General features: G+C 42.0%; 1 long non-coding RNA gene and 1 pseudogene across 1 annotated transcript; one reads left to right on the top strand and one right to left on the bottom strand.

The window, feature by feature from the left end:
- Positions 1-1,873: 1,873 nt before the first annotated feature.
- Positions 1,874-2,525, top strand: LOC140583046 (uncharacterized). Its single transcript, XR_011985841.1, has 3 exons — positions 1,874-1,972; positions 2,313-2,381; positions 2,476-2,525. It is a non-coding gene; the product is annotated as an uncharacterized lncRNA (long non-coding RNA).
- Positions 2,526-13,826: 11,301 nt separating this feature from the next.
- LOC140583237 (U2 spliceosomal RNA) lies at positions 13,827-14,059 on the bottom strand (annotated as a pseudogene).
- Between the last annotated feature and the right edge of the window lie 11,095 nt (positions 14,060-25,154).

Raw genomic sequence — 25,154 nt, forward strand, 5'->3', positions numbered from 1 at the left:
GTACGCAACTTACTCGTTACATTTAACTACTGCTGACAGCGCTGTACATGGAAATGCATGGCTGAATCACTTTTCATGAAACCATCAATACGTTTGCGTATAGATACGAAAGGGGAACACTATTAGCGTAAGGCTGGAATATATGGTTCCCCTCGATAAAGCAGACACACAGCAAGTCTGGACCTCGATACTGATAATACAACTTCATTATTACATTATGCAGTTATGTGCCTGAATGACTTTCAGCCATCTCACGTGGTTCTTCGCACAAATATGAAAGGGAAACACTATTTCCTAAAATCCAGGATATTCAGTTCCCCCTGCTAAAACAGGCATGCAGCAACTCTGGGCCTCAGTACTGATAGCAATAGTTTATAAGTATTTAATCATATCTAAATGACTTCTAGCCACCCCTCATACTTCCACAGACAGTAAGGCAGGGGGAACGGATTTTCCCAGTGCCCGGGAAAAACTGTTCCCCCTACTTAAATCACAAAGACAGTGTTTCTAAAACATGCTGCTCTTTATGTTAACTCTGCTATAGGTACAGTACATGGACATGTCATTGAATAACTTTCAGCCACCCCTCATACTCCCACAGCCAGTAAGGCATGGGGAACGGATTTTCCCAGTGCCAGGGAAAATCTGTTCCCCCTACTTAAATCACAAACACAGTGTTTCTAAAACATGCTGCTCTTTATGTTAACTCTGCTATAGGTACACATGTCTTTGAATAACTTTCAGCCACCCCTCATACTCCCACAGCCAGCAAGGCAGGGGGAACGGATTTTCCCAGTGCCCGGGAAAAACTGTTCCCCCTAATTAAATCAGAAAGACAGTGTTTCTAAAACATGCTGCTCTTTATGTTAACTCTGCTATAGGTACACATGTCATTGAATAACTTTCAGCCACCCCTCATAAGTATTTCAATGCTGCCACAACTTTAATAATAAATCTAATAGATTTAGAAACATATTAATTTGATTTGTATGGACCTTTGCTTCATATGGTGAGCAATAACTGTACTGCCTGGATTTTGTTAAGAACATTCATAAACAAATAACTACATTTTACTTCCGCTCAATCTTTTATACGCGCTATATTTTATTTATTCGTTTGTTTGTTTGTTTGGGGCAGTGGTACAGATTTTTCGTATAATCAGGCCCTGGTTTATTCCATGACGCATACGCTTTCTCTGAAAGATCATTTTAACAGCATTGCTCTGTCGTAAATATCTACGTCGTTTGCGTCATTGTACGTTTCTCAGTTCTGGAAGGCGAAAGAAGATAGCGGTCGATTATAGTTTTTCGAGTGTGACTACTAACAGATTGACAAAATGGATCCAATACAGTATGGTATAATATATACATATTTAACAGCTGGCAAATATCCTGATTCCCGAACTAAGGCAGAAAAATATGTCATTCGACGACGTGCGCAACAGTATTCCATCAAAGGTAAAACGTATTCTAAACAGGCCTACCATAGTGATCTGTCTTAAATCATGAGTCATACAAATATTTTACATAGACCTACATTACTTAAGTAAAAGGTATAATTATGTTACATAAAAATATACTTTCCATGTCTATCCTAAGCCTGTTGACCACATCTTACCTAACAGGCCTAGCTTTATAGGCCATTATTTTACATTTTGCCTTTGTTACAATATATGGCGTTTTGTATCAAAATGAAAATACCAAATTGGTATGTGGCATACACATATTTTGCAATCGAGGTTCTGCTTTATTTATTTAATCTCTTGACAGATGGGGTGCTTTATTATGTCCGCCGAAAGGGCACAAATGAAGAGCGCTTGGTTAAAGTTGTGCGAAGTGCTGAAGAGGCAGATGACGTTTTTAAAGAGTTCCATGCCACTGCCACTGGTGGACACAGTGGAAAAGAAAGAACGCAGGATGCAATTTCCAAACGGTATTACTGGCCTAGCATGACTGCCGATATCGAAAATTGGGTAAGTTTTTAATTATTTACAATTAGGCTAATTAAAGCCTATGATAAGCATTTGCATGGCAAATGACACGTAGACGATGTAACATGTCTTAAAGACTGAAATACAATTGTAATCATTATCTAAAATTATAATAAGTCTATAAATGTGTGTTCTTACTATGCTATAACACTAAATCAACTGTTGTCTTCCAAAATTAATGTATTGGTTCCTACATAATACATCATTGATATAATATCTTTTAAAGAATAGTTATTTTAGAATGGATTCATCTATACATTTATTAGAAAATAGTTCTTAACATTGCTCTTTAAATTTATTCATGTTATATGTTTAAATGCAGATTAAACAATGCCCAGCATGCCAGTCTAAAAGGGTAATAAAACTCAAAGAAGCTTATATTCCAATAACTGTAAGTAACTGAATTTTTTTCTCATTTCTGTGATTTTATAGCTATTAGCATTATTCCATTTAATAATTACTAATGAACTTATTTCTGTTTGTAGGTAAATGAACCATGGGAATTAGTTGGTATGGACCTTATTGGAAAATTGCCTTTGACTGAAAAAGGCAATCAGTACATTTGTGTACTGATTGATTATTTTACAAAGTGGGTAGAGGCATATCCATTACCCTCAAAAGCAGCAGGAGATGTCACCATGTGCATTGTGAATTCTCACTGATCAAGGCAGAGAATTTGTTAATCAGGTTGGATATATGTCATTTTTTGAATAGCAAGTATGGGCATTATAACAGCACACAAATATCTTTTCATTTTAATTTTTCTGGTTTGACAAAGAGGAATGTGAAGTAGTTTAATACAATATTAATGAAAACATTACATTTAAGTTGGACATCGGAATAATTTTTATATTGAAAAATGTTCAAGAATAGCCTTGTACAGTTCAGATACATATTCATTCAGGGTTTGACTGAGAACAATTTTGTCTGGATAAAAGGTATATCAAAACCAGAAAATTATCTACATTATCAGCAATAAAAAAAAACAACACTGTATACTAATTTTGGTTAGAAATGTCACCAAAAATGCGAAGTCCACGGTGTTATTTTTCCTGCTGGTCTTTCCCTAGGTAAACAGAGAAGTATGCACCTTGTTTGGTATTGAGAGAAGTCTCTGTTCACCTTACCACCCTCAAACTAATGGACTGGTGGAACGGATGAATGGTACTATAGAGAGGTAACTTCCTGTTTGCATGACTTATTTAAGGTATTACACTGCATATTATGTGTAAACAGTGGTGGAATGTAACAAAGTATTTGTACTTTGTTACTGTACTTAAGTACATTTTTACATATCTGTACTTTACTCAAGTAAAAATTATACTTTTTATTTTACTCCATTACATTTTGCGGCAATTATCTGTACTTTCTACTCCACTACATTTCTACAATTTATGCCGTTAGTCGTTACATTTCATGAACACAATTTCCTTAAAATCTTGCATGAAAAAATAGTTAGCCTATTGCATTCTGCCGTTGCTTGCCATTTCCTACCAATCAGGTGGCTTTATTAGCTCCAATGATGGCAGAGCGTGTGTCAATTAGCAGCACGAGCTGGTAGACTGGCTTGATTTCAAGAAGATGAGACATTCAACATGGACCCATTCAACATGGTTTATCTTAATGGTATATTAGTGGGTGATACCTAGTAGATAACTTGTCATCCACATAATTCTAAGTTAGGGTACAGACAGTATTGCAGAGTGCACGCACAATAAGCACACCAAACTTTCCAATACACATATACTGTATAGTTCCTTGTAATTGTTACGAGCAATGACATCGGTAGAGGCGTAAGTCAGTATATCTACTATTCTTTTACAAAATGGCACACCCGAGACGTCGAGATAAACCATTGGTGAGTACTTTTACTTAAAAAAATACTTTAAAGTAAATTTAAAAGTAAGTACTTAGTACTTTCACTTAAGTAAGATTGTTGATGTAGCACTTCTACTTTTACTTGAGTACATATTTTGCACAATATTTGTACTTTTACTTAAGTACTAAGCTTCAGTACTTCCTCCACCACTGTGTGTAAACTCCTGAAACTCCTTCTGTTCTCTTTAGAACCCTTTCAAAAGTTTGTGATGAAAGACCCACATTATGGGACACCTATCTTGATGCCGTCCTTTTCAATATCAGGACCAAAAAACAACTGACTACAATGTTTTCCCCATACTTCCTTATGTTTGGCAGGGAGGCTCCTTATTTTTCAGAGGTCCCAGAGTCTTTTGATGTGAGTATATTTGTGGTAATAATTTATATTTCTCAAAACATCTGTTTCTTCACATTGAAAGATAGATATTATAATGATAACCTAAAAGTATCGGTGATGTAAAAGTAATGTTATTTATTTATTATTGCCTAGATTAATGAAACAGTGGAGACAGTTTTGGAGGACGAAATTGTCAGTCCTGCTCTTAAAACTCAGGACCTAATATTCAGTGCAGTGAAGAAAAATATGACAAAAGCAAGGGAAAAAACAAGGAGAAGAAAGCTGGGCCTTGGAGCTACACCACAAAATCTTAAAATTGGCGACAAAGTTCTCAGGAAGAATGTCAGGAGTCTGGAGAGAAAAGGAGGAAAGCTTGACAAAGAGCTTCTGGGGCCATTCACAATAACCTCGATTGAAGGGAAGAATGTTGGTTAATGAGAAAGGGATAAAGTTTCTCAAAATTAATTTGGATCATCTGGTTCCATATATTCAAGAACTGCCACATGTGCCTCACAGACTTCAAAAAAGTTTCTCACAACCTCCAGCACCCACCCCTCAGGACCCACAGTCTCCTGCACTAACCCCTCAGGACCCACAGTCCCCTGCACTGACCCCTCAGGACCCACAGTCCCCTGCACTGACCCCTAAGGACCCACAGTCTCCTGCACTGACCCCTCAGGACCCACAGTCCCCTGCACCGACCCCTAAGGACCCACAGTCTCCTGCACCGACCCCTCAGGACCCACAATCCCCTGCACCGACCCCTCAGGACCCACAGTCTCCTGCACCGACCCCTCAGGACCCACAGTCTCCTGCACCGACCCCTAAGGACCCACAGTCTCCTGCACCGAGCCTTCAGGACCCACAGTCTCCTGCACTGACCCCTAAGGACCCACAGTCTCCTGCACTGACCCCTAAGGACCCACAGTCTCCTGCACTGACCCCTAAGGACCCACAGTCTCCTGCACCGACCCCTCAGGACCCACAGTCTCCTGCACCGACCCCTCAGGACCCACAGTCTCCTGCACTGACCCCTCAGGACCCACAGTCCCCTGCACTGGCCCCTCAGGACCCACAGTCCCCTGCACTGACCCCTCAGGACCCACAGTCCCCTACACTGACCCCTAAGGACCCACAGTCCCCTGCACTGACCCCTAAGGACCCACAGTCCCCTGCACTGACCCCTAAGGACCCACAGTCCCCTGCACTGACCCCTCAGGACCCACAGTCTCCTGCACTGACCCCTCAGGACCCACAGTCCCCTGCACTGGCCCCTCAGGACCCACAGTCCCCTGCACTGACCCCTCAGGACCCACAGTCTCCTGCACTGACCCCTCAGGACCCACAGTCTCCTGCACTGACCCCTCAGGACCCACAGTCCCCTGCACTGACCCCTCAGGACCCACAGTCTCCTGCACCGAGCCTTCAGGACCCACAGTGTCCTGCATCGAGCCTTCAGGACCCACAGTCTCCTGCACTGACCCCTAAGGACCCACAGTCCCCTGCAGTGACCCCTCAGGACTGACAGTCCCCTGCACTGACCCCTCAGGACCCACAGTCCCCTACACTGACCCCTAAGGACCCACAGTCCCCTGCACTGACCCCTAAGGACCCACATTCCCCTGCACTGACCCCTAAGGACCCACAGTCTCCTGCACTGACCCCTCAGGACCCACAGTCTCCTGCACTGACCCCTCAGGACCCACAGTCCCCTGCACTGGCCCCTCAGGACCCACAGTCCCCTGCACTGACCCCTCAGGACCCACAGTCTCCAGCACCGACCACGTTTTCCAAAGTTGAGAAAAGTAGGTGATACATTTATTTTTGTTGTTAAGTTTGGTTGTTTTTCTGTATTTATGTTAATTATTTTGTAATTATATTTTAACATTTTTTATTGTTAAGCGAGTTTTCAACTTATGCATGTTAGCATTTTCTGAATGGTTCTTTTGCACTTTTAACTGAAGTTTGCAATTATTTAACTGGTTATATCTGTTAAACAGCTATTTAATTTATTTGATGTTGTTAACTTTAAAAGATTTATTAAAATAATGTATAAAATACCTAAGCTTATTCTTCTAAAAAAAAAAAACAAACAAACACTGTCTTTCTGATTTAATTAGGGGGAACAGTTTTCCCCGGGCACTGGGAAAATCCGTTCCCCCCGCCTTACTGGCTGTGGGAGTATGAGGGGTGGCTGAAAGTTATTCAATGACACAGGAACCTATATCAGAGTTAACACAAAGAGCAGCATGTTTTAGAAACACTGTCTTTCTGATTTAAGTAGGGGGAACAGATTTTCCCGGGCACTGGGAAAATCTGTTCCCCCTGCCTTACTGGCTGTGGGAGTATGAGGGGTGGCTGAAAGTTATTCAATGACATGTGTACCTATAGCAGAGTTAACATAAAGAGCAGCATGTTTTAGAAACACTGTCTTTGTGATTTAAGTAGGGGGAACAGATTTTCCCGGGCACTGGGAAAATCCGTTCCCCCTGCCTTACTGGCTGTGGGAGTAAGAGGGGTGGCTGAAAGTTATTCAATGACATGTGTACCTATAGCAGAGTTAACACAAAGAGCAGCATGTTTTAGAAACACTGTCTTTGTGATTTAAGTAGGGGGAACAGATTTTCCCGGGCACTGGGAAAATCCGTTCCCCCTGCCTTACTGGCTGTGGGAGTATGAGGGGTGGCTGAAAGTTATTCAATGACATGTGTACTTATAGCAGAGTTAACACAAAGAGCAGCATGTTTTAGAAACACTGTCTGTGATTTAAGTAGGGGGAACAGATTTTCCCGGGCACTGGGAAAATCCGTTCCCCCTGCCTTACTGGCTGTGGGAGTATGAGGGGTGGCTGAAAGTTATTCAAAGACATGTGTACTTATAGCAGAGTTAACACAAAGAGCAGCATGTTTTAGAAACACTGTCTTTGTGATTTAAGTAGGGGGAACAGATTTTCCCGGGCACTGGGAAAATCCGTTCCCCCTGCCTTACTGGCTGTGGGAGTATGAGGGGTGGCTGAAAGTTATTCAATGACATGTGTACCTATAGCAGAGTTAACATAAAGAGCAGCATGTTTTAGAAACACTGTCTTTGTGATTTAAGTAGGGGGAACAGTTTTTCCCGGGCACTGGGAAAATCCGTTCCCCCCATCTTACTGTCTGTGGAAGTATGAGGGGTGGCTGAAAGTTATTCAATGACATGTCCATGTACCTATAGCAGAGTTAACACAAAGAGCAGCATGTTTTAGAAACACTGTCTTTGTGATTTAAGTAGGGGGAACAGTTTTTCCCGGGCACTGGGAAAATCCGTTCCCCCTGCCTTACTGTCTGTGGAAGTATGAGGGGTGGCTGAAAGTTATTCAAAGACATGTGTACCTATAGCAGAGTTAACACAAAGAGCAGCATGTTTTAGAAACACTGTCTTTCTGATTTAAGTAGGGGGAACAGATTTTCCTGGGCACTGGGAAAATCCGTTCCCCCTGCCTTACTGGCTGTGGGAGTATGAGGGGTGGCTGAAAGGTATTCAAAGACATGTGTACTTATAGCAGAGTTAACACAAAGAGCAGCATGTTTTAGAAACACTGTCTTTGTGATTTAAGTAGGGGGAACAGATTTTCCCGGGCACTGGGAAAATCCGTTCCCCCTGCCTTACTGGCTGTGGGAGTATGAGGGGTGGCTAGAAGTCATTTAGATATGATTAAATACTTATAAACTATTGCTATCAGTACTGAGGCCCAGAGTTGCTGCATGCCTGTTTTAGCAGGGGGAACTGAATATCCTGGATTTTAGGAAATAGTGTTTCCCTTTCATATTTGTGCGAAGAACCACGTGAGATGGCTGAAAGTCATTCAGGCACATAACTGCATAATGTAATAATGAAGTTGTATTATCAGTATCGAGGTCCAGACTTGCTGTGTGTCTGCTTTATCGAGGGGAACCATATATTCCAGCCTTACGCTAATAGTGTTCCCCTTTCGTATCTATACGCAAACGTATTGATGGTTTCATGAAAAGTGATTCAGCCATGCATTTCCATGTACAGCGCTGTCAGCAGTAGTTAAATGTAACGAGTAAGTTGCGTACAATTACGCCATAATTAGAATAAACAGTATTACGCAAAGGAGTATTACCAGCGATTGAAATAGTTTCAGTTCTTTAAATACACAGATATCGAAAAGACAGGCGATGTTTTTGCATAAATAGTTTGTTTCCCGCAGCACACTAAAGACATTAAGAAAGATATGAAAGAAATAAAGTAAGACATTAAGACGACAGCGAAACCGTATAACTACGAAGCAGCGGGTGACGTCGTGATTTCAGATCAGCGTGCGACAGGGGGAACATGGGGAAACTGAATTTTCCGTAACACCTGCCCCGACATACATGTTGGCTAACAAAAGGCATACCACCAACTAACAGCAGAGATTTACCAGTATACAATAAAAACCACCGTCGTTTCTTGATACAAACCTTTAATTATATTCTCCAACATTGAAAACACAAAGATCGCTCACAAAATCACAAAAAACCTGCGGGGTGTACTGTAGTTCGTTTTCACAAAAAGCTAACCAGTGTCAAAATTAAATTCACGAGTCATTTCCCTCTGACGCAGCTCTGAAAAGTATCATACACGTGGTTACTATGGTTTCTTTACAAAGTCTAAAATGCTTTGTTGCTTTTGCTTTTAACAGTCTGCTTGAAAACAAATGCTTCAATATTATTTATGCTGTCTAAAAAAGTTTTACCTGGATCACGTTTCACAGCTGCATTGTTCAGCAAATTACCATGCGAATGCGATTTGAATACGCGCTGTTTAGCACTTGTGATACATTTTTAAAAGCCGGTGAATATATATAATATTCAAATGTATATCGAAATATCGGAAATGTGTTTAAAAATCGTATCACCGTTATCGAAAAAAATTATATCGCGATATATATTGATATCGAATTATTGTCCAGCCCTACACCTTGGTTGTCGTTTCCTAGATTTAGTTTTGCTGGAAACAGGTATGAAGTCCTCTTGCACTTGCAACAATGTGCTTTTGAAAAATTCCCATGCCTCTTCAACTGTTTTGCTATTTAACTCTGTCCAGTTTACAGTTTCTAATTTCCGTCTCATACCATTAAAGTTAGCCTTCCTAACATTGTATACTTTTAATTTAGACTTTGCTCTTCGGACACTAAAATTAACCTCGAATTTAACCATGTTATGATCACTACCGTACAATGGGTCTAAAACCTCTAATTTTCCAATCCTATCCTGGTTATTACAAAAAACAAGATCAAGAAGGGCTTCTCCCCTGGTAGGAGTATTAACAAACTGAGTAAAAAAACAATCCTGTACTAATTCCACCATCTCAAGTTCATTTACAGAAGAGCCAGAGACTGTGTCCCACTGTATCCCAGGTAAATTAAAATCACCCATAACCACCACATCATTTTTATTACTCATGATCCTGATATCATCATATAATATTCTGCTTTCCTCTTTTTTTACTACAAGCCATGGACACATAGGCTATGCGGCAAACCTAGCTTCAGCCTCTTACCAAGTGAGCGATGCTAGCTAATTGGTGACACAAAATTACTATCAGTACCGTGGCGACAAGATTTTATCATACAACAACATAAAAACCACACACATTATCAAATAACGGTCATGACAATTCATTATTTAGTGCATAATTACAGGGAACGTATGAGAGACAAAAGTCTGTCAGTTCTCTCTCGTCAAACAAGTGAAATGGATGCTAGTGATAATGTTACTATAAGCGAGCTGTTATGAAAACACCTGGCGGTATAACTGTAAATTTATCCTGTAGTTCTACATTTATCTCAAACATGTCATTCTGACACTGATATGTCTTCAAGCCATCATTAGTGGCTCCCTCATCTGGCCTCAGTAGTGGTTGCATCCCAGAGCCACCAGCAGCCTGCTGGTCTTGGTGGCACCCCAGTGTTTGCTTGTAGAGGAGATGCTCAGTGGCAGTGATGGTGGGAGTCCCAGATGAGACAAGATGAGCACAGAGCTGTCCAGCCCATTGTTGCCAATGGTCACATTCTACCAGAATGCCCTGACACTAACATCCAAACATCCCACGGACCCCAGCTATCCACTGTAGGGAAACTGAATAAGAAGCCTTTACTTTGGGCAGAAAATGCTTTGTTTGTGTAGTACGTCTTAGTGACAGAGTAGCAATTTCAGAGGCCATTAAGTTGAAAAATATGCAGTGAAATATCTAATGATATCTGAACATTCAAACACAGCATACAATTCAGTTTGCAAATTTAAACAATTCTATTTAAAAGAACAGTTTAATTTCAGAGCCGACGGCCGTGTGACCATGAAATGAAATGAAATGCCGACAACATTCCTGGAGCCTTCAATTTAGCATACACAGTGCCCTCTACAGGATTCTGTCGAAACCGCATCCCCTTCAGCCTCGTTCACAAAACGTGCGAGTTGTTTTCAGTATACGTTTTTCTTTATAAATCCCAAAATCCTCTTAGATACGTACCTATGAATGTTTGGCATCTTTTTCGGTCACATGAAGCCTTTATAAATGAATTCCCGATTAATGCCTCTACATGGCTAGTGGTGTAATTGTATCATTAGAAACACATGAAAACATCTTAATTGCGTTAAGGTATGTAACGGTATAGTCACATGACAAAAGATAACTTCGTGACTTAGCAAATTGCATGGTAGTTATATTACTTTAGTGTTGCTGCTGTGACAGTGCCAGACAATACAACTGTCTAATTGTACCTATCAGCGTACCTATAATATCACCCATTCATTGCGCCAGGGTAAGGTCGGATGGCGTTACATCATAAACATGAAATGAGGGGAACATGCTGCCTTTATCCATTAATATTTTCACGCAAGACAAAGGTAACGAGTCCATTGAAATTTCAGTACTTTGCGTTTTTTAATTTGAAATGGTAATTAGTTGCATTACTCCTTACAGACAAAAGTAGTGGAATTACAGTAACGCGTTACTACCAACATTGCTAGGTAGTGTGGGATTCAATAGAATTATAAAGAACATACAATGAATAGAGGAAAATGAGAATATAGCTTAAAGCAGGGCATGATGAAAGGGGGGGGGGTTGATTCTAGAAAATGCAGTTAACTGAAACGAGAACTGACTGGCGCCGGCAGGGCAGGGGGACCTAATCGGAACAGATAGAGGGAGCGACAGAAAACGTCAGCGGCCTCTACTTATCATTTAGCCTTCCAGAAGGACAAGTACTAACCGACTAACTAGAGCAAATATCAAACATGTGGTTGTCACGTAGACGGAAGGTACCGAGAGAGGGGGGAGATGCCCAAAGGGCTTTAAAAGGGAAACAGCTGATACATATGGCAGAGCCTCCTCTTGTACATGCCGAATGTATGTCAGATGGTCGCTCCCGGATTGCAATCTGTCAGAGAATAAACTGGTGACCTGCAACTTCTCCACGTGTCAGCTGTGAATCTCTTGACCCGGTGGAGACGGCGTACTCCAACACTCCCCAGCCACTCTGAAGCACTGTGCAGATCAACAGTCACCTGTCTTCACAGATATTTTCAACCAGTCACTGGATCTTTGTGTCTTAAATCATCCACAATAACACCTTTTCCAAAGAAACCCAGAGTCTCTTGCCTCGGTGACTACAGACTGGTGGCTCTCACATCGGTGGTAATGAAGGCTTCTGAGAGACTTGTGCTGTCATACCTTAAAACCATCACAGACGCATCTCTTGACCCCAGGCTACAGTCTGCCTACAGAACCAACAGACCTGTGGACAATGCAGTTAACACTGGACTCCATTTCTTGCTCCGACACTTGGAGTGCCCTGAGACATATGTTAGGATTCTGTTTGTGGACTTTAGCTTTGCATTTAATACTATTCTATCGGAGCTAATGCGGACTGAACTCTCACAACTGTCCGTGCCTGATCCAAAATAACATGTTATAACCACGATGGCCCAGTTTTACGCTACAATCATTGAGTCAGTGAACGAGACCAAGCCAGACTGCAACACATCATCCACTCAGCAAAGCGAATAATCGGCAGTAACCTGCCTACCCTCCAGACACTGTACATCACCAGAACCAGGAAACGGGCGTACAAAATCTTTGAGGACCCATCTCACCCTGCTCACCACATCTTTCAAGCCTTACCCTCCAGGAGAAGACTCATGGCAATCAGAACCAAGACCACAAGACACGCCAAGAGCTTCTCCCCTCAGGCAGTCTCTCTCATTAACCAAACCAGTCTCTGAATGGACGTTCAATTAATCGTCAGCTGCAGTGAAATATCCACCAGCATAACCAGTGAACAACTGATAAACTTCCTCTATGATTATATTCTGCACTCTTGCACATTATGCACACATACTGCGAACTCTTTATATATTTTGCACTCTTGCACATATAGTTGACTTGGCTGCTACTTAATAACGACACTATTCAAGAGCCCTTTAAATTATTATACCATTTATATAGTTTATATTCATACTACAATGATTACTATGTACACACACATATATAAATATCATAATACCATCATTACTGCCATTAATAAACTTAATTATCATATTATTATCATATTACCCAATTGCCAGTCTATTGTCTATTACCTTTCTGCATATGTCTTTGCTAAATGATGTATGTTCTTTGTAATGTCATGTAAAAGCACCACCAAGGCAAATTCCTTGTATGGAAACATATATGGATTCCGATTCTACATCCTTCATCAGGACTAGAAAACTTCCATCCAGTGTTGCATTTCACTTTGACGCTGTCGCTTTTGAAACACTTTTCTGTGATCTAGCTCTTGTTTTGGTCGCCGACTATCATCCAACAAAAGGTTCATTTCAGCTCTCCTAATCTGACATAAACCACACTCACAAACACTTTCGGGCTACTGTGCCACCGGGAAGGGATGGACTCCGGTCGGGATGGGTTTCCAGCATTTCCTATCCTGGCTGTTCTCTTTAGGGACAAACACAAGAATGGAGTCTAGTGATCACACCGGAACCTGACTTACCTGAACGGAGATGTACGGAGCAGACTCTCATATGCGCAGGGATGCTCTGGAATGCAAGGTCTTTACGCCCCACCGCTAGAAGCTACGCCATCCGACGCCATTTCGTCAACTATTCCACTTTTGCCCTTTGTCTTTTCCAATCCGGAAAGGAGAAGAAACGTGTACTGGTCCTGAAGACCGAAGAGAGACCGGAGTCGACATGGGGCCGCCGCTTAGCGGGTTGCCGTTAGCCGGGCCTCCGTGACGCCCCCGCTCAGAGTAGAATGCCCAGGGACGTCGCAGCCACCGGCGTCCTCCCTGTCCTCCTGTCCTCTCAAAAAACAGCAATCGTTTAAACAAACATGAGGGAAAATTCAAAAGGCAAAGATGACGTCATGCCTTACCTCAGCACAGCTGCCCACCACACAAGCGACCTTACTTTAAAAAAAAAAATAAAAAAGAAAAACGGCGGGAAATGGGGGCCGCGCACGGACAGGGCCCCTCCCTCACAGCACATGCGGCTAATTAGTTGGCCATCCAGAGGCACTCAGTCTATTAGTCACCCATTCAGTCAGTCAGTTCTGCCTTTCAACAACAGGGGGCAGTAGAGGTGCACCGTTCCCGGAAGCACTGCAATACCGGGTCGATGCCTGGAGCAGACGGGGCAAGCCCCACTTCCGGCTCCCTGTTCCAAAAATCCGTTTAATATGTGGTGCCCTCCATGGGGGACGTATCAAAATAACCTTTTCATACCAAAACAAAATGTAAATCAGCTCAAATACATGAATAATAAATATTATGCTTGTACTACTAACATTTACACATAATCACAATCTATAAGGCTGAAACATTCCCACACTATGCAAATCATGCCAACACAGTACAATCAGACTTTCAAAGATAATATTAAACAAATAGAACTACCTGCAGAACTATTACCCATAAAACAGGAAAAGGGCAATAAGACCAGCAAATACAATTATACACCATTTAAACCTAATTACAATTATATGGTCAATAAAACAATTAAAATGTCACCTTATATGCATGCTATTAAAAAGTTAAGACCTTTAACCCTCTGGAGTCGACGGCATCGTCGGCAATGCCATGTATCTTTCTCGTGTATTTCAGTTCATAACTCGCTGAAATCTTATTATAGAAACATGAAAAAAATGCTGACTAAATCCGTAATCTGTCTTCTTTTCAAAACGTCCATTGTGGAAAGTATTAAACTTTTAAAAATTAGGTTAAATCGGCAAAAAATTAAACCATGTCACCTTACTTTGTTTTACCTGCTTCGGGGGCATGTAGTACCGCTGTCACCCGAAGATCGCTATTCACATTCTAAATAGCCGCATTAGCGTGTATTCAGATCGTATTCGCATGGTAATTTGATTAACAGCACAACGGTGAAACGCGATCCAGATACATCTCCATCAGCACCATAAAAGGGGGGTAGGGACGTGGCCAAGTGACAATGGCTCATTCATACACATGAAAGTTGCTAAATATTCAATGAAAGGAGCCAGAAATAGTTACATGAGTTAGGTTTTTCTTATTCATTTATCCAAATGAATATTGCAACTACACCATTTAGTCATCTTCATGTAGCCAAGACTTTGGTGATCAGATATCTGGGATCAAGACAAACTGCCAGCATTGCTTACTATGTACTTTTATAATGTTTCTGCAAGTGTTCCAAACTGCATTTTGCAACGTCTATACTTTGAATGTCAAATTACAAACTTCACACAAATCTGACAAAGTACACTAAGATTAAGATGAGTTTGTTGCCAAACCAAATATATAAGAAATAATTTATTTGCCAGGAATTAAGTTTATGATATTGAATGAAATGTGTGAGCATGCCCCAGTTAGTGAAAGTGTGACCACTACCCCTAGACTCCAGAGGGTTAAAAAGGAACACATCCGCAGACTTCCAAGCTCTGCACAAGGGTTGGGCTAAAATGGCATTTACACCTTCCCAAAACACATAAAATCAGTAAGCTTGGGAATAAAATAGGTTAATCGCACAATAAACAGCACAACAGATCAAATAAAATGCTAATAAATGTTAATAATGTTAATATTGATGAATAAGTGCTACAGTGATCAACCAAAACAGTGCTCAGTAAAATCTTTACGTGCCATTAAATAAAATCCATACCAAATAAAACACACACACAGAAAAACAAAGCACACTTACCTAAAACCCGAAGTGTCCTCTGTGTGCTTCAAGAAAGTGCATCACGTCAACCCTGTAGGATGGAGTGTCACCACCTAGACGAACCGGGGCAGCTTTCGCCTAGGATCAAGGCAGTTGGATGGATGTGAACTTACCTCTGGGGGTAGGTCGTTTAGGTAGATGGCTGCTTCCTTCTGGGGCCTGGGGATTTGGGTGAATGTCAGCTTACTTCTGTGATCAGGGTGTTTGGGTGGGAGCGAGCTTACCTCTGGGGTCAGGGGGTTGAGTTGAAAGCAGCTTGCCTCTGGGGTTGGAACATTTGGGTGGATGTGAGCTTACATGAGGGGCCTGCATTTTTGGGTGGACAGCAGCTTGCCTCTGAGATCGTCTGCCGCTGCCCCCCAACTTTCATAGCCAGGACCCCCTCCCTTCCCTAAGGTAGAATAATTCAGACATCCCAACCTGCAAAAACTCAATTCAGGGAGGTGCCCCCAACCGCCCGACATGGAGTGAGATGTAACTTCAACAAACTTGATTTCACAGTTTAATTTCTTCATTAATTTCCTCTAGTCAGCGCACTAAATTACGAAGGTCAATATTATGTATTATTTTGACAATTATATAAGTAGATTATTTTACCATTTATGCAAATTCCTTAATTATATTCCATTGCTACTTTACAAAAGTCTTCAAGGAGTCATTCATGACAGCATTGGCAACTAACCAAGTGTCTAACTAGTGTAGACCTGAATAATACAGCACATGAAATGACACTTGTTAAACTCAACTCAACATGCATTTTACAGTCGTTTAAACCGTCATGAGCAATGCTGAAATCACTGTTGCTAACAGTACAGCACGCAACACTGTCATTATTTTCATCCTTATTAAACAAGGATACACTTTTGTGTAGTCTGAAGTGAAATACGTTTTATATTTCCGTTTTTTGGGGCACTCTCCCTCTGTCATGATGCTCCACTGAACCGATAACTTCGGTCCTCGAGAAGTTAAATAAAAGCCCGCCCGCATTGAAATCTGATTGGTTTACTTAGCAAAATAAGCCAATCAGGATGCTGTCTGTCTAGCACGGGCTACAGGCACACACGCAGGGATCCACACATATGCACGTTCTCTCTTTCTCTCTCTCACGCTCATTCCGTCGTACGCGCGCGTCTCAAGTGCGCGATGCACACGCTACTGTCTGGTATGCATGCTCTTGTTTACTTGCTCTTCTTTCCGGGATATTTTATTCAATTTGCGGGTATCAGGGAGTCGCGGTCAATATGTGGGAGACTCCCGGAACTTCCGGGAGACTCGGGATGTCTGGATAACTGCTTATTTGTACTAGGGTGACCAGATAATCCATGTCAGGGAGGACACTTTGAGCTACTTTGGGTTTTACAAACTACTTTCAAACTGAAAGGCTCCTGTGCTCTGCTAAATAGTTCTGCTCTTCTTGTGCTTTGACTGGTTTGTTTCGTTGACTGAAAGACTCATCCAGCTGTTTCACATTAGTATTAGTGGCACATGCATGATTATAGGAGACTGACCAATCAGCACACAGCAAGAACTCAGTGCTAAAGTGAAATCCAGGTCCTTTTAATTGAAATGGTAATTTACAATTCCTGTCCTAGCTCAGAGTGTCCTCCCTGACATGGATTTTCTGGTCACCCTAATTTGTACTATAATGATAGCTGTTAATTTTCAGGGAGCTGTGATGATATTCGAAATTGTGCAGGGTTATATAAGTACTGTGAAGCTGTCGTTATCCAGTTAAATGTTTAAAAATATTTATTATTTTATCATATTCTATTTATACTTTCAGCTTATTCACAGGTCTCTCCTGCATTCATCTTACCGTCCGTCCATGCCTACTTTAACGTAAAATCAGACAGATTGCTTAACTTGCAGCTGTCCAATTACGCGTACATATTTTATTGCTGCAGATAATTAAGGTAGGTAATACAACGCTGAAGGTTAAATGTATAGTACGATTACATATGTACAACATGTGGTAATTTCAGTCAGACAAACGTTTAAAATTGAAAACCAGCTTTCCGTTTCCATTGCACGTCTTAGTCGAAGTACTACACTGCCATCTATTGGAAAAGTCAGGTTACTGAATCGTGAAATGTGTCTGTACTAAAATGGATAATATCTTCAGTCATGTTTTCTTTCAGGACCACTATAAGAGGATTATCAGTATGAAGGTTTATCAATAAAAACAATTTATTAAACTAAATATTACAGGGCTCTCCCTGAAAATACGACGCTCTTAGCTTCCAAAGGCAAGGACACTGTTACCGACAAAGATAACATTAGAATAGTTGTTGTTTCTTTCCTTTTAATTCCTTTGTGCAGAACTCACAAATTACAGACTTTGTACTAATGTCACCTTTTCTACATCTCTGCAGGAGCATTTGGTATCTGCGTATTGTATATGTGGTCAAACTGTAACAAAATAGACAACATAAATTTCACTTAGAAAGCTGTATCATGTTATAAATTCGGGAAATCACACACCTTCTATATTAACTCTTAAACATTAGGCTTTAGCTTCAATATCTCGAACACACTATCAGACATCTTTAGAACACTTTCGCCTTTTCAATAGAAACCAAATAAGCCTATAAACATAGTTAAATAACAACTGCATCACATTTGGCGAGAAGACGTTAATTATCCACCGCGATCTCAATCAACCTTAACATAAACCACAAGCGAATTGTAACTACAATAAAATATGCTCACCACGCTGGGCTCAGGAAAGAATCAAAAAATGTAAAGCAATTTGTTATTATTAGATAGTTTAAAGCAGAGATCACTAACAGGCGGACCGCGGTCCGGGTCCGGACCCAGAAGCTGTCCCATACGGAACCAGACCGATAGCCAAAACAGAAAGTTATTATTTTGAACCTGATGGGGTGCTTCTATTTTAACCGACGCAGCTTTTGTAGTCTTTTCGGTAGTGAGTTGGTACTAGAACCGCCGTTTCCCACGCCAATGAAAGTCAAACGCCTTTGATCGCCAAGCAAGACGTAGTTCTGCGTATGCAGCCCTTTGTTTGCGCTAATATGCCATTAGTGTTAATAGCAGCAGCAAAGCTAACACCTGCAACTAAAAAGCGTAATGTTCCTAACAGAGTGGCTGATCGGTCCTGAAATCGTAAAGCTGAAAAGTTTTCAAACACAGTGTATAGGCCTATTATATAACATGTTGGATAAATAGACGTAGTTTATTGGTGACTTCATGTTCGTTGAAGTTTCCGCTTTTTAAACAACTGTATAAACTGAAAGTAATATTATTTGTTATATAAATCAACTCAGGTGAAACAAAAATTGTATGTTTTCAGGGCTGCCAAATCTCAAGCAGCTGGCATGACACTCACGCTTTCAGACTAACGCAGCAAATCTATATTATTCCATTATAAATATCATGAAGCATGGAACGGGGAAACAGGAGTCGAATGAACACAAGGTGTAATTAGGAAACCACGGTCAGGTACATACAACCACTACATAACGTTAATGACCACACTCCTAAAGGCACACAGACACGGACTTAAATACACAGAACTAATGAAACACAACTAGAAACAGCTGATGACACGTGGATTCCACATGAGGCAGCGAGGGGGGCGTGGCACACAGGAGGATAGGCACGAGCAGGGCATGAAAATAAATCTAAACCTATTTTTTTTAAGGCTACTTAAATATATATCACACTAAATAGTTAGATATTATGATCTTCTGGACCTTCGCTTCAAGAAATTTTCTCTAACTGGACCGCTTTAAATTTTAGTTGAATACCCCTGGTTTAAAGTCTTATCAGCTACATGAATTGCGTGCTGTAAATCGTCTCTCTTCTACGGTGGCCCAGAGAGCTCAACGCGCTGCAACTTCAGAAAACACATGCAAACATAAAAAAAACCCCACAACAAATTAAGAAAACGTCTCCATCAGTTGGACAACACACAGACGGTTTTAAGGTATGACAGCACAAGTCTCTCAAAAGCCTTCATTACCACCGATGTGAGAGCCACCAGTCTGTAGTCACTGAGGCAAGAGACTCTGGGTTTCTTTGGAATAGGTGTTATTGTGGATGATTTAAGACACAAAGATCCAGTGACTGGTTGAAAATATCTGTGAAGACAGGTTACTGTTGATCTGCACAGTGCTTCAGAGTGGCTGGGGAGTGTTGGAGTACACCGTCTCCACCGGGTCAAGAGATTCACAGCTGACACGTGGAGAAGTTGCAGGTCACCAGTTTATTCTCTGACAGATTGCAATCCGGGAGCGACCATCTGACATACATTCGGCATGTACAAGAGGAGGCTCTGCCATATGTATCAGCTGTTTCCCTTTTAAAGCCCTTTGGGCATCTCCCCCCTCTCTCGGTACCTTCCGTCTACGTGACAACCACATGTTTGATATTTGCTCTAGTTAGTCGGTTAGTACTTGTCCTTCTGGAAGGCTAAAAGATAAGTAGGGGCCGCTGACGTTTTCTGTCGCTTCCTCTATCTGTTCCGATTAGGTCCCCCTGCCCTGCCGGTGCCAGTCAGTTCTCGTTTCAGTTAACTGCATTTTCTAGAATCAACCCCCCCCCTTTCATCATGCCCTGCTTTAAGCTATATTCTCCTTTTCCTCTATTCATTGTGTGTTCTTTATAAATCTATTGAATCCCAAACTACCTAGCAATGTTGGTAGTAACGCGTTACTGTAATTACACTACTTTTGTCTGCAAGGAGTAATGTAACTAATTACCATTTCAAATTAAAAAACGCAAGGTACTGAAATTTCAACGGACTCGTTACCTTTGTCTTGCGTGAAAATATTAATGGATAAAGGCAGCATGTTCCCCTAATTTCCTGTTTATGATGTAACGCCATCCGACCTTACCCTGGCGCAATGAATGGGTGATATTATAGGTACGCTGATAGGTACAATTAGACAGTTGTATTGTCTGGCACTGTCACAGCAGCAACACTAAAGTAATATAACTACCATGCAATTTGCTAAGTCACGAAGTTATCTTTTGTCATGTGACTATACCGTTACATACCTTAACGCAATTAAGATGTTTTCATGTGTTTCTAATGATACAATTACACCACTAGCCATGTAGAGGCATTAATCGGGAATTCATTTATAAAGGCTTCATGTGACCGAAAAAGATGCCAAACATTCATAGGTACGTATCTAAGAGGATTTTGGGATTTATAAAGAAAAACGTATGCTGAAAACAACTCGCACGTTTTGTGAACGAGGCTGAAGGGGATGCGGTTTCGACAGAATCCTGTAGAGGGCACTGTGTATGCTAAATTGAAGGCTCCAGGAATGTTGTCGGCATTTCATTTCATTTCATGGTCACACGGCCGTCGGCTCTGCAAATTTAAACAATTCTATTTAAAAGAACAGTTTAATTTCAAACTGAATTGTATGCTGTGTTTGAATGTTCAGATATCATTAGATATTTCACTGCATATTTTTCAACTTAATGGCCTCTGAAATTGCTACTCTGTCACTAAGACGTACTACACAAACAAAGCATTTTCTGCCCAAAGTAAAGGCTTCTTATTCAGTTTCCCTACAGTGGATAGCTGGGGTCCGTGGGATGTTTGGATGTTAGTGTCAGGGCATTCTGGTAGAATGTGACCATTGGCAACAGTGGGCTGGACAGCTCTGTGCTCATCTTGTCTCATCTGGGACTCCCACCATCACTGCCACTGAGCATCTCCTCTACAAGCAAACACTGGGGTGCCACCAAGACCAGCAGGCTGCTGGTGGCTCTGGGATGCAACCACTACTGAGGCCAGATGAGGGAGCCACTAATGATGGCTTGAAGACATATCAGTGTGTTGGGGAGCTGGAGGAAAGCGCCGTAGCTTTGACCCCCTCTCACCCTCACCTATGTGGAGGAAGCGCTGTCGCTTGCCACTCCACACATGCACTTCTGGGACTCAGGAATAAAGAGACAGCACACTTCTTATCTTTTACTTGCGCAAGGGTGCCCACTCACTTAGATGCAACAGACAGTATCTGCGCCTCAGTTCAGTGTCACACCGGGCAGTCCCTTGGCTTCTTTATTTATACTTGGCGGGAGGGGCTTACATGGGGCGTAGTTTAAACTGTTAATACTGCTAGTACCTTTACAGACAAAGGTTTATCAGGAACCGCTACACAACCCAGGGTAGGCCTCCTTGGCCATGTTGACAAGCCTATTCCCCACCCAGAGTTATAGTTCCTGTTCTCTCATCCTTCGGCGTCTAGGGACCACTTTGTTCTGCCCTGTCTCTAGACGCAGGGGCTGATACATATATATTACATAATGCTAACACACATACTTAATATGATAAAAGTAATACATTTTCCACTCTAACAGTCCCTCCTGTTTATCATGTTAATTGTAAGAAGGCAGAATCACACTGAGGGTCTCCTCGAGCTTCAGGAGTGGTCCACGCCCTTTAGGTTTTCGGACCGTCCGTCATTGTGAGTTACACCTCTCCGGGCTCTTCTTCCATCTCCATATTTTGGGTAAGGGACAACAACGTATTGTCTTGAGCTCGAAACGCGGAATGTAGAGCAGAATTAATCAGCATTTTCAAACATGGAATCACAGTGATACAGCAGCAGAAAAATAATATAAAAAACATCAGAAATGGTGCACATATTTTCATCAGAATGGTCCACCATGCTCCGGTGGTGAACCAGGACAACCACGAGAACCCTTGCTGGCTCTTTTCTTCGGTCATCACCGTCCGTAGATCTTTCAGCTTTTGCAAGGCATTCGTCATGTTGGAAGAATGTACATTGTCAGGAATATAGGTACAGCAGGTTTGATTCAGTAATACACACACCCCTCCCTGCGCCGCAGTGAGGAGATCTAGTGCCATTCTATTCTGAATCACCATCTGCCGGGTTATATCCAATTCTTTATTTTGTTGCTGCTCTATTATTATGGAAGCATTCATGAACAAACCTAATCTGTAAGTCAGAGTTTCTACGCGGAGCAGTAGTTTTCCTACTCCCACGTTTGGAAACAAGGCAAGTATTACTTTCTTCCCTTCGGACCACAACTTTTGATCGTCGGGGACATCTGTTCCCCACACGCTATCATGTTGTTTCACGGTTTCTTCCGTGCTGCGTTTACGTCGTTTAGTTGTGTCCTCGGTGCTTATTATATAGGTGTGATCTGAAACATAAATGGGTGCACAAACTCCGTACCAGCCGGGTGGTAACACAAAATAAGCACGGCTACCACACAACCAGGCTACGCCTTGCACCCAATAGGACCCATTGCTGGGGCCTGACATGTTGACTGGTGCTCCTTCACCTGAAACAACAATTTGATCACAGTTTGTGGTGTTACCTAGGGGGTTTGTGCCATTCATTTGGTCATAGCACATAGTATGGTTGAATGTTCTCGGGTCTTTATTCATAAGGACCGGGAACGGGAATGAACTATTAGACTTGGTGACCTTAAAGTCAATCCAAAATAGTCGATCACAAGTGTTATTGTCGATCCCTGGGCCATATGGGTTTGTGTCATTTATTTTAATACCTGTGTGCTGGTATCCGACGCCTCCGAATGAGGAAGCACATTTAGCCTGGGATCTGTTCATAGGTTTCCCGGTTAAGGTTGGGCCTTCACTGTGGTGTGGCATGACAGAGCAAACATAACAGTTAGACAGATTCTTTTGTTTCACAGCGTCATGTACATATCTGTACCAGTAATTCTGTAGGAACGGATGTTGTGCATCTCCATTTATACGGGTGAGGTGAATCCCATCCGGGGTTCACTTTTTCCCTACATCCACATTCTCATCTCCAAATTGTAATATCAGTATAATTAGTATAACGAAAAGACCTGCAATCAGACCTTTAGCCCACCAAGAACACCCTGTCAGAGCCATCCTAAAGGAGTGCAGTTCAGTTGGTTTCTTCACCGGGTTGAGACAGCGAAAACCTATTGTATTTCGTGCCTTTGTAGCGGACTTCCACTGCTACTCCGCGAGTGAGGCGTCTGGCAAGGGCTTTATGAGCTTACAGTGACTTTTGTGAATCCACGACGGTCTTTCCGCAATCTTCAGTGCAGTGGGTGTTGTCAGGAGTACTTGATATGGTCCGTCCCACCGGGGCGTAGTCCAATCCTTTCGTTGCAGGACTTTTATCAGTATCCAGTCTCCAGGCTTCACAGAATCCTGCAACACAGACACAGATGCTTCTGGCACATTACTAGGATGTTGAGCGCTTTGTTTAGCGAGCAGTCTGCTCATCCAATCCGCAAGCGTTTGCTCATGTCCCGCCTTCCCTACGTCAGTGGTTTCCCCTATCAACGGAAACGGTCTCCCGTATACTATTTCAAAGGGGGTCAGTCCACTGACCGCAGGCGTGATACGCATCCATAGTTTCACTAGTGACAAACATTCTGGCCATGGTCTGCCTGTTTCTTCCATGGTTTTCTTTAGCCTATTTTTTATTGTTCCATTAGTTCACTCCACTAGACCTGCACTCTGGGGGTGGTATGCGCAATGATTTTTTAGTGTGAATCCTAGTGCTTGTGAGCATAAGTCTAGTACTTTATTTACAAAATGTGAGCCGTTGTCTGATCGTATTATTTCGGGGATTCCATATGTCGGAAAGAATTGTCCCACTAAGCATTTAGCTACTGTGATTGCATCACAGTGTTTTGCTGGGTATATTTCTACCCACTTTGAAAAGGTGTCTATTATTACCAAACAGTATTTTGCACCTTGTGACCACGTCAATTCTATGAAATCCATGTGTATTGCTTGAAACGGCTGCTCCGGCATGGGGAACTGGCCTCGCTTGGGTCTCATGTTCCCTTGTGCGTTATGTTTACAGCAAATCATGCACGCTCTGCAATAGTTTTTTGCAAAATCAGAAAAATTTATTGTGTAAAAGTGTTGTTGTATTATATGTACCATCCCTCCTGTTGAGACATGGGTTTTCCCATGGCTCACTAAAGCTGCTGTTTTATACAGACTCCGCGGAAGGACTGGCTTCCCGTCCACTTCATACACATTATCTTTTTCCTGTGCCCCCCTGTTAGTCCATCTCTGTTTTTCTGCCTTTGGGGCATTCTGCTGCGCGTCTCGTAGTACATTAGTTTCTATGAGGAAGAGCCCATCGCTCTCTTCGAGCGGTGCGCTTTGGGCTGCTTCCTTAGCCGTTTGATCAGCGAAAGCATTCCCTTTCGCTTCCTCAGTTTCATTGGCCTGATGCGCTTTGCATTTGCAGAGTGCTAGTAGTTTTGGTTTCTGCACGACTTCTAACAGTCTTAGTAGCAATGCCGAATGAGTTAATGTGTTTTCCACTCTAACAGTCCCTCCTGTTTATCATGTTAATTGTAAGAAGGCAGAATCACACTGAGGGTCTCCTCGAGCTTCAGGAGTGGTCCACGCCCTTTAGGTTTTCGGACCGTCCGTCATTGTGAGTTACACCTCTCCGGGCTCTTCTTCCATCTCCATATTTTGGGTAAGGGACAACAACGTATTGTCTTGAGCTCGAAACGCGGAATGTAGAGCAGAATTAATCAGCATTTTCAAACATGGAATCACAGTGATACAGCAGCAGAAAAATAATATAAAAAACATCAGAAATGGTGCACATATTTTCATCAGAATGGTCCACCATGCTCCGGTGCTTTGGGGCATTCTGCTGCGCGTCTCGTAGTACATTAGTTTCTATGAGGAAGAGCCCATCGCTCTCTTCGAGCGGTGCGCTTT

The sequence above is a fragment of the Paramormyrops kingsleyae genome, chromosome 25, assembly GCF_048594095.1.
Source record: "Paramormyrops kingsleyae isolate MSU_618 chromosome 25, PKINGS_0.4, whole genome shotgun sequence".
Lineage (NCBI taxonomy): Eukaryota > Metazoa > Chordata > Actinopteri > Osteoglossiformes > Mormyridae > Paramormyrops > Paramormyrops kingsleyae.